Raw genomic sequence first — 15363 nt, forward strand, 5'->3', positions numbered from 1 at the left:
TCGGTGGGTTGCAGGCAGATGGGAATTTTTGTTCTGCAGTAATTATGGGCCTGCTTACAGCACTTACACACGTGAGGGGTTTAATCGAGTTGAGTGGGGCTACTCACATGCATAAATATTTGCAGAATGGGCACCTTGATTACCTACCAGTTTACCTAGAATACATTACATCTGTTTTAACCACTGTCTCACTGCTATAGATAATGAAAAATCCAGATTGCTTATCCATTGCACAGTTCACAAAAGTGAGCCCAGAATAGTTCTGTCAATATTCTTCAGGGTCACACAAGGGATTCTGCCTCATGTAATGTCCTAAACGTTATGGCATAATCATACAGTATGATTATTACTAGTAGAAGTACTTATTATTATCATAGTGCCTAGGAAGCACTATTAGACAGGTGCAGGATAAAATGAAAGTCATACACTGGCATTCAATAATTATAATACTTAACTCTCAGATAAAATTTCATCCATAGATTTCAAAGCACCTTAAGAGTAGCATTATCCCCATTTCACAGATGGCTGGAAGTAGTGAGACTAGCTGAGTTAGCAATGGAAGGTTCAGTCAGCAAATACGATTTATAGCTGAGTAGCATTAAATAAATGAAGTTTTTCTTCTGGCAATAACAGTCAGTGTGTGGTACTTAGCAACCAGAATATTTTTTGTGCCCTCAGTCATTACTTGTTATTTTCCTAATAGTCCTTTCCTAACAGTCTGATCAGAAGCACGTGTGTTTTCTGAACATGAATCTCTTTTATTTTGTTTTTTTATATATAAATATTCAGCACCACTTTAAAAAAAAAAATCTAAGTCCACGCTGAGATGTTATGAATTCCCCTTCCTGTAAATGTCAACAATTTTCAACATCTTTTACTTTAAAATGTAATTTTTTAAAGACTCATTTTGATTGCTAACATAGCACATAATTATCCATCTGTAAATAAATGTAAATAAACTGTGAGCCAGAAATATTAATAAAAAACACTTTTGGTGTTAACCTACAACAAGCTCAGTTGCATCTGTTTCTTTTGAATATTAATTGAGACAGCCAGCCAAAAGTGTCTCTTCTTGCAACTGAAATGTACAGCAGAACCTAGCTGTTGGGCACAATAAACTCTGCTGATATCATCCAATGGTCTTTATTTAGGTGCAATGACTGCCCCTGGGCCAACACCAGGGATGGACTGAACTGGGAACCTCCAGTTCAAGCTAAAGAGCCAAGTTCCAGAGTTGACAGGTGTGACACTCTCACATCCTCTGTTGATCAGGCACAGGACACACACCAACTCTGACCAAAGGGTTACACAAGCAAAACTCATGATGCAGTCGGTGGGAGGTCTGCCTTAGAAAGGATTGATCTGGCTCATAGCGAAGTACAATGAAAGTTCCAATTGTTTTCACTGCATCACAGACTGCAAATTCAGTTTAAGGTACTTCAGCTCCTGACTAATTTTAAACATGTGAATGTTCACTTGCTTAAAGTTAGACAGGTATTGATGTATCTTGCTGAATCTGGCAGAAATGAATCCTTATTCATGGTAAAATAATGTGGGGGTTGGAAGGAGAAAGGGCAGGAATATGGTTTCACTAGAAATATAGTAGAATCCTGGATCAAATATGTATATATTTAGGGAATCGACATAAACAGGAGGCAACAAAATAGGAACACAGACTGGCAGTTCAATAGAAAGCGAGGCTTAGAGAATTGATATTCTCTTGCAAATTCACTGCATTTTAAAATTTACCCCAAGTGCCTTCTCTGTTTCTACCGCTCCTTGAATGGCCATTCCTCAAGCCCCACACTCACTCACGAGAGATGCTTGTTAAATGATTCCCATAGATGATAATTTATAGACTCTAGGACTGGAAGGGACCTCGAGAGGTCATCGAGTCCAGTCCCCTGCCCTCATGGCAGGACCAAATACTGTCTAGACCAGGGGTTGGCAGCGTTTGGCATGCGGCTCACCAGGGTAAGCACCCTAGCGGGCCGGGCCAGTTTATTTACCTGCTGACGCGGCAGGTTCAGCTGATTGCGGCCCCCCACTGGCGGCGGTTTGCCGTCCCGGGCCAATAGGGGCGGCGGGAAGCGGCACGGGCGAGGGATGTGCTGGCTGCGGCTTCCCGCCACCCCCATTGGCCCAGGACGGCGAACTGCGGCCAGTGGGGGCCGCGATCAGCCGAACCTGCCATGTCAGCAGGTAAATAAACTGGCCCGGCCCGCTAGGGTGCTTACCCTGGCGAGCCGCATGCCAAACATTGCTGACCCCTGATCTAGACCATCCCTGATAGACATTTATCTAACCTACTCTTAAATATTTCCAGAGATGGAGATTCAACAACCTCCCTAGGCAATTTATTCCAGTGTTTAACCACCCTGACAGTTAGGAACTTTTTCCAAATGTCCAACCTAAACCTCCCTTGCTGCAGTTTAAGCCCACTGCTTCTTGTTCTATCCTTAGAGGCCAAGATGAACAAGTTTTCTCCCTTCTCCTTATGACACCCTTTTAGATACCTGAAAATTGCTATCATATCCCCTCTGTCTTCTCTTTCCCAAACTAAACAAACCCAATTCTTTCAGCCTTCCTTCATAGGTCATATTCTCTAGACCTTTAATCATTCTTGTTGCTCTTCTCTGGACCCTCTCCAATTTTTCCACATCTTTCTTGAAATGCGGTGCCCAGAACTGGACACAATACTCCAGTTGAGGCCTAACCAGCGCAGAGTAGAGTGGAAAAATGACTTCTCGTGTCTTGCTCACAACACACCTGTTAATGCATCCCAGAATCATGTTTACTTTTTTTGCAACAGCATCACACTGTGGACTCATATTTAGCTTGTGGTCCACTATAACCCCTAGATCCCTTTCTGCCATACTCCTTCCTAGACAGTCCCTTCCCATTCTGTATGTGTGAAACTGATTGTTCCTTCCTAAGTGGAGCACTTTGCATTTGTCTTTATTAAACTTCATCCTGTTTACCTCAGACCATTTCTCCAATTTGTCCAGATCATTTTGAATTATGACCCTATCTTCCAAAGCAGTTGCAATCCCTCCCAGTTTGGTATAATCTGCAAACTTAATAAGCATACTTTCTATGCCAATATCTAAGTTGTTGATAAAGATATTAAACAGAGCCGGTACCAAAACAGACCCCTGAGGAACCGCACTTGTTATACCTTTCCAGCAGGATTGGGAACCATTCATAACTACTCTCTGAGTACAGTTATCCAGCCAGTTATGCATCCACCTTATAGTAGCCCCATCTAAGTTGTATTTGCCTAGTTTATTGATAAGAATATCATGCAAGACCATATCAAATGTCTTACTAAAGTCTAGGTATACCACATCAACCGCTTCTGCCTTATCCACAAGACTCGTTATCCTATCAAAGAAAGCTATCAGATTGGTTTGACATGATTTGTTCTTTACAAATCCATGCTGGCTATTCCCTATCACCTTACCACCTTCCAAGTGTTTGCAGATGATTTCCTTAATTACTTGCTCCATAATAGTTGGATGCAAACACGCAGATAATGATAAGCTGTACTAAACGTGTGACACTGAATAGAGATTTTTTTTTTTTTAAATGGCTGGAGTTACCTGATGTGGGTCAGGGTTACAAAAGGTTAGTACCAGGGTCACATGACAGAGATCCATATCCATTGATTCCTATTGGCTACTTTTACACAAACTGCCAATGTGGTCTTCCATTTGCAGATGGCAAGAAAAAAATTGTAGCTAGAGGTGGTAGGAAGTTTCCTGGATTTTTGAATTGATATTTTTCATTAAAAATTAGATTTGACAACTCTTCCTCCACCATCTCCCTTCCCCACAAAAAATGTACAAAAAAATGTGATCAAAATTTCTGTTGTTTTTCAGCTAGCTACAGAGGTGGTTGAATTTCTTGGCAATTCAAAAAAATGTCAACAAAGTTTTTTGAATTATGTAAAAAATTCCACTTATAAAAACAGTACACATTTTTGAAAAATTCCAGCAAAATGACCAGCTCTAATCGTAGCATCATTTTTTATATTGTGCCCAAAGAGTGCTAGTCACTTCGTAGAAAAAAATGAGTCTTGGTCCTCGTCCTACAGCACTTTTAATCTAAAATTTAGACAATGGGCAATAAAGTGAACAAGTAGTAGTAAGGTCCGGTTAGGGAAAAGATGTGGTTACCAGTGAAAAGATGTGGTTGCCTTGTTTGGCTGTGAGCACTTCTTCAAATGCAGTTCTACTCAAGAGAGTGACTGATGTGAAAATTGTGCTGCCTTAATGGATCTGATGCCTGGGTCTGATTCTCCACTGTGTTATACTTTGCGCAAAGTGGGTGACAATCTTTGATGGCTTCTGCAAGTCTTCACTGGATATTGTATCAAGCTGTATCCACATCCAATAACTTAACCAGCACAAATGGACAACAGGGTCCTGGACACAGGGCATTGTGGATACTAAGACAGAGTCAAGTATCATACACCTGACAATAAAGCAGGTTGAACTTGCTATCCAGCTGCCTGGTAACTTTCAGCTTAAAATCTTATCAGACCTGAACCCACACACAGGAGCAGAGGGTTTGTATTGAGGAGGAGGAGAGAGAAAATGAAAAACAGGAAAGGGAGGTGGAAAATGAGTAGCTAACTGGGTAGACCTGGTTGGCATAATGCAGTGCCAAATAGACAGATTCCCACCAATCCAAACAGTAGCCCTCAGTACTTGTTTCTTTTCATCGCGGAGTTGAAGCTGTGCTACAAGATTGCCAGTCACAGCTCTGGCATTACAGGCCGGCTTTTTAACTTGATTAGTAGATTTCACTCACTGTCTCTGTTGGGTGGGTGGTGAAATGAGGCAATTAGGAAAATAATGCTGCTTTCCATCTGGGCTCCAGCAGGACCCTGTGAATGAAACCTATCAATCATGTTAGAAGGATCATCAACACTGCTAGAGGTGAGGAAAGCATATGTCTCCTTCCCACCTATGCTATTAGCCTATCTGCTTACTTTGGAGTGGGAGATGCATTTTCATAAGCAGCAGCAGCAGCTTTGAAAATGCCCAAGAGGAGCTATGCCTCTGAATGGGACCGGGAGAGAACTGAGCAACCGCCAGGGTAGGGGGGTGGCAGAACAATCTGAAAAGCTACTGAACAATATTAAAAACAAGCCAGTACATACGAGTCACACTACTTACAAAGTCTGTTAGGAGTGAGGTTGTTTGTGGGAGGGGGACAGGAGTAGGGATTAGACTATGGGGTCAAACAACAAAGTGGTGGCTTAATATGGGGACATTTGCTCTCACCCCTCTGGCTATTTAGTGATAAGCTATCAGATGTTCCATATCTTCCTCCTTGTCTTGCCTATCCTCTCTTAATCCTTCTAAGGAAAATTGTTTACTAGCTCTCAGGCCTACCCTGCTGGTAAATCTTTGGTACCCATTGAGCTGTGACTGCAGAGTGAGCTCTGCCCTTCATTCCTGATGCAAGCATCTACTGTTTATTGAATGACCAAACCCACGCCCTGTCTTAACATTGGTAGTAGCCTATTTTTAGTTAACCTCTCAGCTTTAGATTGTATTCCTGAGACAGATTTGGCTGTAGCAACCCATGCACCTCATATGCTCTATACATTTGTCTGAATGCATGTGTTGAGTTTGTGCAATATAGGAGTATAAGAAAATGGACTCCAGGAAGCAGAAGGGAGGGTGGATCCAGATAGCCAGCAATCCATCTACCAAATGCTCAGGAGCCCAGGTGGGCTTGTCCAATGAGTTTGGCAAGTGATGAGACTCAAATTTGTGGAGTCAGAGAACAAAGAACTTTGCCTGTTCTAGAAGGAACTCTCCCTGAAGCAGGAGGGAGACAAGTTTTGCAGGAGACTGAGATGGCCACTCAGACAGATGGGGAGAGAGAGATGAACTAAAGGGAAACTGAGGCTGAGATTGCAGAACCTGCTAGGGTGCCTGAAGAAGTGCGCCTACCTTGGATGCCTACTAGGGTGACCAGATAGCAAGTGTGAAAAATTGGGACAGGGAGTGGGGGGTCATAGGAGCCTATGTAAGAAAAAGCCCCAAATATCAGGACTGTCCCTATAAAATCAGGACATCTGGTCACTCTAAATTGCCTACATGAGTAGGATGCTGGAGAAATTAAACATATGCTGGCCTCTTGTTGTTTTCATTCTTTTTCTTTGAAATACTTTGTTCCTCAATAAAGAATACATTCATTTTAAGAAGGTGGCTCTGGTCACCGAAACCCACTGGTTACAAGCTCCCAGAGGGGAACAAGAACCACAGGTAACCAAACCCAGTCAGATCTGTAAGGTAAGAATGGTTGGGACACAGGGTAATACAACCCAGATCCCTGGTCTGAGAGTGGGGGAAAACATGCATATGTAGAGAGGTAAAGGGCAGAGGCCTGACTTCTGAAGGGATTCATTCAGAGAGAGAGAAAGAGAGAGAGAGATCTCAAAGGGGACAGAGGTGCAGCTAGCTCTGAACCAAGACAATTCCTTTATAAGATCCAAACAAGCTGTCATACTGCAGTAGGACATAGGCCTACTTATCTGATTCAGTTCCACCACTGTGAATCCAGAATAACCAGATTAAATCAATAGTTACTCCAAATTTGTACCTGCTAGTTGGCACCTGAGAACATTATAAATTAAATTAATGGAGATATCCCATCTCCTAGAACTGGAAGGGACCTTGAAAGGTCATTGAGGTCAGCCCCCTGCCTTCACTAGCAGAACTGATTTTGATTGTGCCCCAGATCCCTAAGTGGCCCCCTCAAGGATTGAACTCACAACCCTAGGTTTAGCAGGCCAATGCGCAAACTACTAAGCTATCCCCCTCCTCCTGATTATATTGATATATATCCTGCCTCTGGCAGCTGACAATGCTGGATGCTTCTGAGGACATCTAAACCTCCCCTAGTACTAATTGCAAAACAGTATACCACAAAGTAAAGGTGAATTGCTGGCTCATCTCCTGAAGCATGAAACTGACAGTCCTTATAACATTATCCTAGCAAACCTAACCAGGAGAATATTCTTCATGCATATCATTGTCTGAGCCTTTCAATAAATCAATAAGCTTTGTGCCACATTAATATCTTGTGCCAGAGAATTCCACTGGTTAATGATACATTGTGCTAAAAGGGGGGATTAGATGTTGGCCTAGATCAGGAGTCGGCAACCTTTCAGAAGTGGTGTGCCGAGTCTTCATTTATTCACTCTGATTTAAGGTTTCGTATGCCAGTAATACATTTTAATGTTTTTAGAAGGTCTCTTTCTATAAGTCTATGATATATAACTAAACTATTGTTGTATGTAAAGTAAATAAGGTTTTTAAAACGTTTAAGAAGCTTCATTTAAAATTAGGACCCGGGCAGTGTGAGTGCCACTGAAAATCAGCTCACGTGCCATAGGTTGCCTACCCCTGGCTTAGATCATTGGTTGTGGCCCTGGAGCACACATGCTCCCTCCTCTTTGAGAGGTGAACACAAAGGAATATGTGCATGTGCCAAGGTGGCTCTAAGCCTGTTTTGTACTCCCTCAGTCCTGAGCTGGCTGGACCTGGGCCAGCCTGGTCCCTAGCCCTGAAGGCTGCTCCAAATTACACTCACTGCCAATGGCTCTTAAGGGGCTGTTGCAGCAGCATGGGCGCGCTGAGGTATAGGGAATCCCATACCCCATTTCTCTTGGCCAGGCCTCCTACACTGACCTGAAGGATGTGGGGGTTGTGTCTATCCTGCAATGCGCCTCTTCACATCAGGCAGATCCCCTAGCATGGTGTGATCCTTGAAAATGCCAGTGCTGTGTGAAGTGGCCCCAATACAGTCAACTATGAAGCTGTTGCCTTTTCTTACAATCTACAGTTGCACTATTCTTGTACTATGGGCTGAAGAAAATGGGAGAAGATCATTTCTCTATACTACATCAGGTTATAATTGTTGCCGAGCCCTCTGTGTTAAGCTTTCCTGTATATACACAGCCATTTGCAGCTAGAAAGCCATTGGAGAGCTCTCCCTGTTAAATTCCTGTTTGTTTCAAAGAGCCAGTTTTCACCTTGCCCCTTAATTTTGATTTTGAATTACTATCCACTCTCATGTATCACCATAAATTGATTTGTTATGCTGAATTCATACCAAGTAAATAATGAGCATCCAAATTAGTCCACATGTAATATGGGAAGGATTAACTAATTCCAAACATTAATATTCTCTTGGCCCTCAGTGGTAGGCTGCAAGAGATGCTTAGTGCTTTTAAATCACTCCACTGAGTTTTCTTATTAAATGCCACTGTTTTCAGCCTGTATCGCATTATTAGCACTGTTGTCCTTTAGGGGCTGATGTTAATGACAACTGAAGGAACTTAATCAGAGCATGTGCCTTGGCTAAGCTCTTTATACTCCTTATACCATAATTACTCACATTTTATTGAAAATTCCACCGGGCCAAGCTCACAAATGCAATGGGGGTGTGTGTGTCTATCTTTGTATGTATGCGCAAGTTGTTTTAATAATTACAGGACATTGTATTACTCAAATAGGGCCCAATCCTGCCAAAGTTCACCTTCATCGCTACAAATGACTGCAAACAGTCTCAGAATTGCTAAGCACATGACTGTACAACAGCGACCATTCTAACTCCTAAGAACACACAACAAAGGCACTTGAGTTTAAGAATTACAAATCATGCTGTTCATGCAAATGAACTTCTCTGGCAAGAGAAAGAACAATGGCTACAGAAAAAAAAACAGTTGAGTATGTACAAAGAGGTACCTGCAATAAGACTTTAGATGATCCCTGGTGAGAAGTAATTTATTGATATTAAGTTGTGTTGAGCATTTTAAATACAATTTTAAATACTGTTTCAAACTAGTAACCTTTTTCTTGCCTTGTTGCTATTCAACCCAGGTCAAAACTGTCAACCTATGTAAATAGATACTTGCAAGATAAGTGAAATGCAGTCTTTTCTGGGATGGCATGTAGACACTGTCTTTAACAGTGCACAACAACACTGCACAACTGTGCAATGACAGGATGTAAAGAAGAACACAAATACAAAATCCCTTTGTCTTCTCATTTGGGATAGATTACGTGCTTAATTAGATACCAACACTGCAGTCTGGTGGAACATGTCCTTTATCTTAAGAAAGTCATAAAATGATATTTTCAAATGCAATTTTAAATAAAATGCTTATTCAGTGTATGGTAGAAGGAGTTCTCACAATGTAAGCTCTTTCTGTGCTTCTCTGAACAAAATGGTTAGCACCTCATTTCACAAGGTGTTTTGTTTTTAATAGAATTTTCCATCCCAAGGGAAATTCTGTTGTTTTGAAATTTCCTTTAGTTCCTAACTGTGACAAAAAGTTGAAATTTCAAAATTTACCTTGGAACAAAAATTGTGAAGAGTCTAAAGAAAGAAATAGAAAGTCAAAATGAAATGAGACAGCTGAAATGAAATGCTCCATTTTGAATTGAATTGTTTTTTAAAAAAATCAATTGAAAATTGTCTAAATTGACATATTCCTGAAAAACCTTTAGATTTCAATGAAACAGCATTTTCAGATGGAAAGCTGGTCCATCAGAAACTTGTCAACCAGCTCTAGCTTTTAATTGATTTTATTTGTACTACACAGAGCTGGATTATGACATTCTGAGGCCCTAAGCTGTGTCAAGTAAACAAAGCACCATACCATAAAAATGAATTTATTATTTTCACAGAAAGGAAATTGAATATATAAATACGAAAGCTTTATATTTGCATATATACAAAGGCAAAGTTGTAAAAATAGAATAATAATCTTCATTTTCAGCAGCCCTCTCTGTAACGATGACATCATGACAGAAATAAATTTTAGACTAATTCTTTGAACTAATTGCATATGTAAGTAAGGTAGAAGTAAACAATATAAAAATATAAAATAAAAAAATACAGTAAATACAATTTACTAGAAGAGATCTCAGGAAATTTTTCTTCTCTGTTGGGGCATCTAAATTGTGGAATTCCTTGTCTGAATATGCAACGAGACTCTTAGAGGATATAATATGGCAACAGAGGATACAAGAGGCAATAGAGGATATAGGATGTGGATAACCCACAAGCTTAAAGCTCAACTATTTAATTATATTAATAGGAATTACACCCAGGTAATAAGACAACCATCAGGAAATTGTACGTGCATTGTATTTTTCCAATAAATTAATTTGTTTTGTTTTTATAGAAGATTATGCTGAATTACCTAATATTGGTACTAAAATTAGTAGCAGAAAGTTTTTTATTGAAACAAGTAAAAAATTTAACTTTATATTATAAATATTGAGATTTATATATCTATACAACAAACAATATTTTAATGTTATTATATATTTATGCTGAAATATATATTATTTTATGTATATATGCCAAAAACCTGTGTTATTTTACCAGGATATTTCTGTGAAAGTTAGTGCTATTTTGTCTATGTTTTCTCAGGAAAACAAGAGAGGATATAAAAATTTTTTTTACACCATGAATAAGGAAAATTATCCTTCTTTTCATATGAATAAATGAAAAAAAATGTTTCACTAATTTTGTTAGGGAAATACAAAGTTTATCCAGACTATATATATAAAAAATGTATTTACAAATGTTTATTCTGATTTAATTTTCGTTACGGAACTATGAATTGCTGGGATTTTTCTTTTGCTATACTATAAAAATACAATGTATTATGCATACGATATGTGATTATAAGTCTGTATAAGAATTTTTACATAGCATACTACCTATAATAAAATAATATCTTGCGTATTCCAAACCCGACGAGCAGAAAATCCATCTTTTACTAGGCAGACATCTCTCTTCACATTCACTTCTCTATCCTCTGTCTCCCCCAGGACCACTAATTAATCTTGAGTAAACACCTCGGACACACAGAGTGACAACATGCTATATGTGTGAAAGAGAGAAAGAATTTACCAGAAAAAAAAAGACTGGTAATCTCTAGACAGGCATTGAAAAAGTGAGAAAAACTAGCCTAATTCAAGTAAATATAATGAATATTATAGGCTTTAATAGTCTATAAATCATATATGTACATAGTCTGAAATAACTTGCTCACCAAGTACTCAGAATATTTTGATATATATGCATATCGTCCTTTACTTCTCTCAAAACCCTCGATTTAGCCTTTCGTCAGCATTCTCTGATATTTACTGTGAAAGTTCCTGAAACTGACAGAGGGAAACCAAACGCAAATTTATCCTCCTCAAGATCCACTTGACCCAAGTCCATAACCCACTCGACCCAAGTCCATAAGGATCACCTGCAAACTCAATACCATGAAGCATGGATAGCGCATGATGCAGGAAGTGGTGTGCACACTAAAATACACAATTATACGTATGTGCAGATCAAAAGAAGAAAGAACACACTAACATACGAGTATGAACTTGGCAGGATTGCTTCATGACACTGCCATCTCCGACCTCACATTTTTCCCGATTTTGTCGGCAGTGAGATTTATTTATTTAAATAAATTATGATGGCACGGTCAGAATTTTACCAGTAGCAGCTGGCCAACAAAATACTGCCTTAGGAGACTGATAGACTTATTCATAGAAATACTAATTTTACAAGTGCAATTATCATTTTTTCCCTCAGCCCTGGACTCCCCCCTGTCAATACTGAACAATTAGTGAAGGGTAACGGTAGGGTAAGAGTATTTGTGTAACCAGATGAGTATATTTTTGTCATATTTGAATGAAAATGTCTATATTTAGAGAGAATCTTCTTTTTCCCATCTCTCTTATTAACTAATTTTGATAAAATTTGAAATTGAGTCAGTTGTTTCTTCTTTAGGAGGCCCCTAAAATGTAGCTTAGTTAGCTTATACCTTAATCTGGCACTTATACTACAGTTGTACCTAAAGAGCCTGTCATGTCAAAATGGGCCCATCACCAAAATGTATTTCTTTTTTGGCTATGCAGCATGTGCAAACTTCTCTGCACATCACAATGAGGAACTGAAGCTTCAGTGAGGCCCTCACCAACCCTTTGCCCTGGGTTTCAGTGTTTCATTTTCCAAGTCAGTGCATGGATTCTAGAACAGTATGTGAGACTGGAACTGTCATACATAGGAACAAAACACTCAGGGTGGCCCAGTCCATCCAGATCTCAGGCACTTCTGTGTGCACCATGGAGTACAGGCACTACCTGGAAACTCACAGCACTGCAAACCCCAAATGCTCAAAAATTGTGAGACAGCCGCCCTCAATATCAAGATAAAAAGTAACAGAGGGTCCTGTGGCACCTTTAAGACTAACAGAAGTATTGGGAGCATGTTAGTCTTAAAGGTGCCACAGGACTCTCTGTTACTTTTTACAGATTCAGACTAACATGGCTACCCCTCTGATAAATATCAAGATAGTGGCTTTAAAAGCATGAGGGTTTTACAAAAAATAAGTTTGGGCTCTTTTTCTTTGGATTATGTTTGACTCCCCCCACACATCCATCTTCTGTGTATTTTATCTTCAAAAGACTCTTGATGAAGAAGCTACTAAGAGTTACATAAACAACAAAATTATGTAAGCAACTTAAAGCCAACAGTTCTTTTGTTTCACTGACTAAACAGGGTATATTCTTCTTTACAACTACTTCTGCTAAACTTGGCCTCATTGCCCCTTGACTTGTCTTTACTCCAATTACCACTCCAGTTTAGCTGATTAATTTGTAGCCACTGGCAAACATGCACAGTTGGCAGGACATCATTTTATTTCAGTGACAAGTGCTATAAAAAGATCATTTTCATTAGCATAAATAAGTCCATGTTGATAGAACTCTGATTTCTGAAAATAGGTTACAGTCTTAACTGTCTTTATTCATTACCCAGACAGAACTGAAAGTAAAATTATCACTTACGTGAACAATGGGCTATGTGTAATGCCTAATGGTTGAATACACTGTTGCAACAGTTTGGAATTATTATCTTGTGATCAGGGCCGGCTCCAGGCACCAGCGCAGGAAGCAGGTGCTTGGAGCGGCCAATGGAAAGGGGTGGCATGTCCAGGTCTTCGGTGGCGGGTTCCTCACTCCCTCTCGGAGCAAAGAATCTGCCGCTGAATTGCCGCCGAAGAATGAAGCGGCGCGGTAGAGCAGCTGCCGATCGTGGCTTTTTTTTTTCCCCTTTCTTTTTTCGCTGCTTGGGGTGGCAAAAAAGCTGGAGCCGGCCCTGCTTATGATAAACACTCCACTGATGTAAATCTCTGAACAGGCATTCAGCAAATTTGGGCAAACACATCCATGCTTTGGATGGCAGCGGTGTATAAAAAGCATAAATGCAAAGGGAATCCACTGATAAATGACAGAAACCTTATTTTGAGTTCCTTTGGCTTTTGTATAGAATAGAATATTTCTGATCACTGGTCTCAGTCCAGTGCTTTGCGAGATTCATTGGCCCTGACTGCATTGGTTCTGACCTTTCAGCCAAATCATCTTTGCAAGAGTCTTTCCCACATGATTTTTAACAGCTAATATTGTATCAGTTGACCATTAATGAATTGAAGCCTGATTCTGACCTCCTTTACACAGATTTTTCCACCATAGTGACTTCAGTGGGGTTGCTCCTGATTTACACCAACTGGGGGAAGTGACAGCAGAGACAAGCCCTGATGTTTTGGGGGTAGGCACCACCTGTGTTTGCACAACAACTATCCCAATGGTCTGTGGCTGGGGCTCCTAGATGCTAAGAGAATACAAATGGAGAATGTTTTAAAAGGTGGGGATTTTCCAACTGGCAGGCACTGATTTCTAGCTGTAGTGACTCTAAAGCGGGTGAAATAAGTCAGAATGCAAGCAAGGAGAATGGCAAGATGGTAATTAGAATGATGTGCTTTAAGGACTTTGATAATTTACTAGAGCTAAAGTCAAATATTTGGAAATGAGGACACACTGCTTTCAGCTGTTATAGAAACAAATGTTTGATAAGACCTTAAAAGCTATGTCAGGCCTTCACAGGTTCCTTAGTCAAGTGTTTTGAAAGTAAATGATTTAGGGCTGGATAAATCAAGTCTTGCAGCTTGGACTTGTGTAATTTTCAATCCCTGCTTGACTGTTTTGCTGAACTGCATGTGTGAAGGACTTAATGGAGAAAAAGGATATTCACTGAGAATCCCAATTACTGGCTTCTGACATAACTGGCTAGTAAATATGAACTGTTATGGAAAAATCAACTGTTGCTCTTTATTAATAGGGTAAAAGCATTAGAAAAATTGCTGTTGCAAAATAGAGAACAAAATATGGGAAACTGCCTTGATTGTGCTGCCACCAGGAAGTCTTGCACATTGTTTTGAAACTCTTGCATTCTTTTTTTGACTTATACCACACAGTGTACAAGTCACAGGGTGACTTTGATAATCAGCTCATCATTTGAGGGAGGGGAACTAAGGGAAGTTAACAGATGGGAAGTTATAGCTCAAATTTAGAGCTGCAATTCTCAGGGAGGAGAACTGGGGATGGGGTGAGGGTACAAAGATAGTTGTAAGCTGACTTTGTACATCACAGATTCTGGGCCCAGCCCAATATGGAACAACTTGGCCCCTTAGCTAAGTTACAGAGGCATCTCCCAGCCATTGGTGGCCGGCTCTGCTGGTTCAGGCCATGTGTCCTCCAGCCCTGCCCTGCCCATTGTGTCAGCAGCTGCCAAAGAGGAATAAGGTAGGCTGATTATGTCAGTCCATCAGCTGGGCAGCCCTTGGTCTGGGGCACATTCGCTGAGGTATAGCTAAATCACCATATAAAGGGGTCACAGCAGAGGCCAGCTGTGGCCGGTGGCTCTCCCTGTGTGTGGGATGTGGTGGAGGCACCGATGGACCAGAAAGGTTCAGGGAACTCTCCCCTACCTCTTACACTGCACGGTGTGAGCCAGAATCCCAGCATTCAGGGAGCACAAACACTGGGTAAGTCATAGTAGTCCCGCCACCTCTTCATAACAGCTGACAGGCTCTTAAAGGGGCCTCAGAGGGCTCTCCTCAGTCATGAACAGAGAGGACTGCTGCAGTTTGAATGCTTCTAGCAACTGCCACCAGTGTGCTGCCTGCCTGCACCTCATAACCCCCTTAGAGCCACAATGATTTAATAAGCCAGAGTATGAAAGTGTCTACTGATGGCGGCGGGAACTAGTACTACTGTGGTCATGCTTACATGGAAGTTGGGGGTTGACAGTACATGGGGGCCTTTAGGAGGATTATTTCCAGTGGTCAATAACTGAGGCATGTAGACAATTTAGGCCAGTACTACCTGAATACAGTACAAGCATCACAGCAGGTGCTGACTACAAATAAATAATACACCCATAACATCCACCAACTCAAGGCGTTGTCAAATCAGGTCC

Source organism: Trachemys scripta, chromosome 10 (assembly GCF_013100865.1).
Source record: "Trachemys scripta elegans isolate TJP31775 chromosome 10, CAS_Tse_1.0, whole genome shotgun sequence".
NCBI classification, from domain to species: Eukaryota; Metazoa; Chordata; order Testudines; family Emydidae; genus Trachemys; species Trachemys scripta.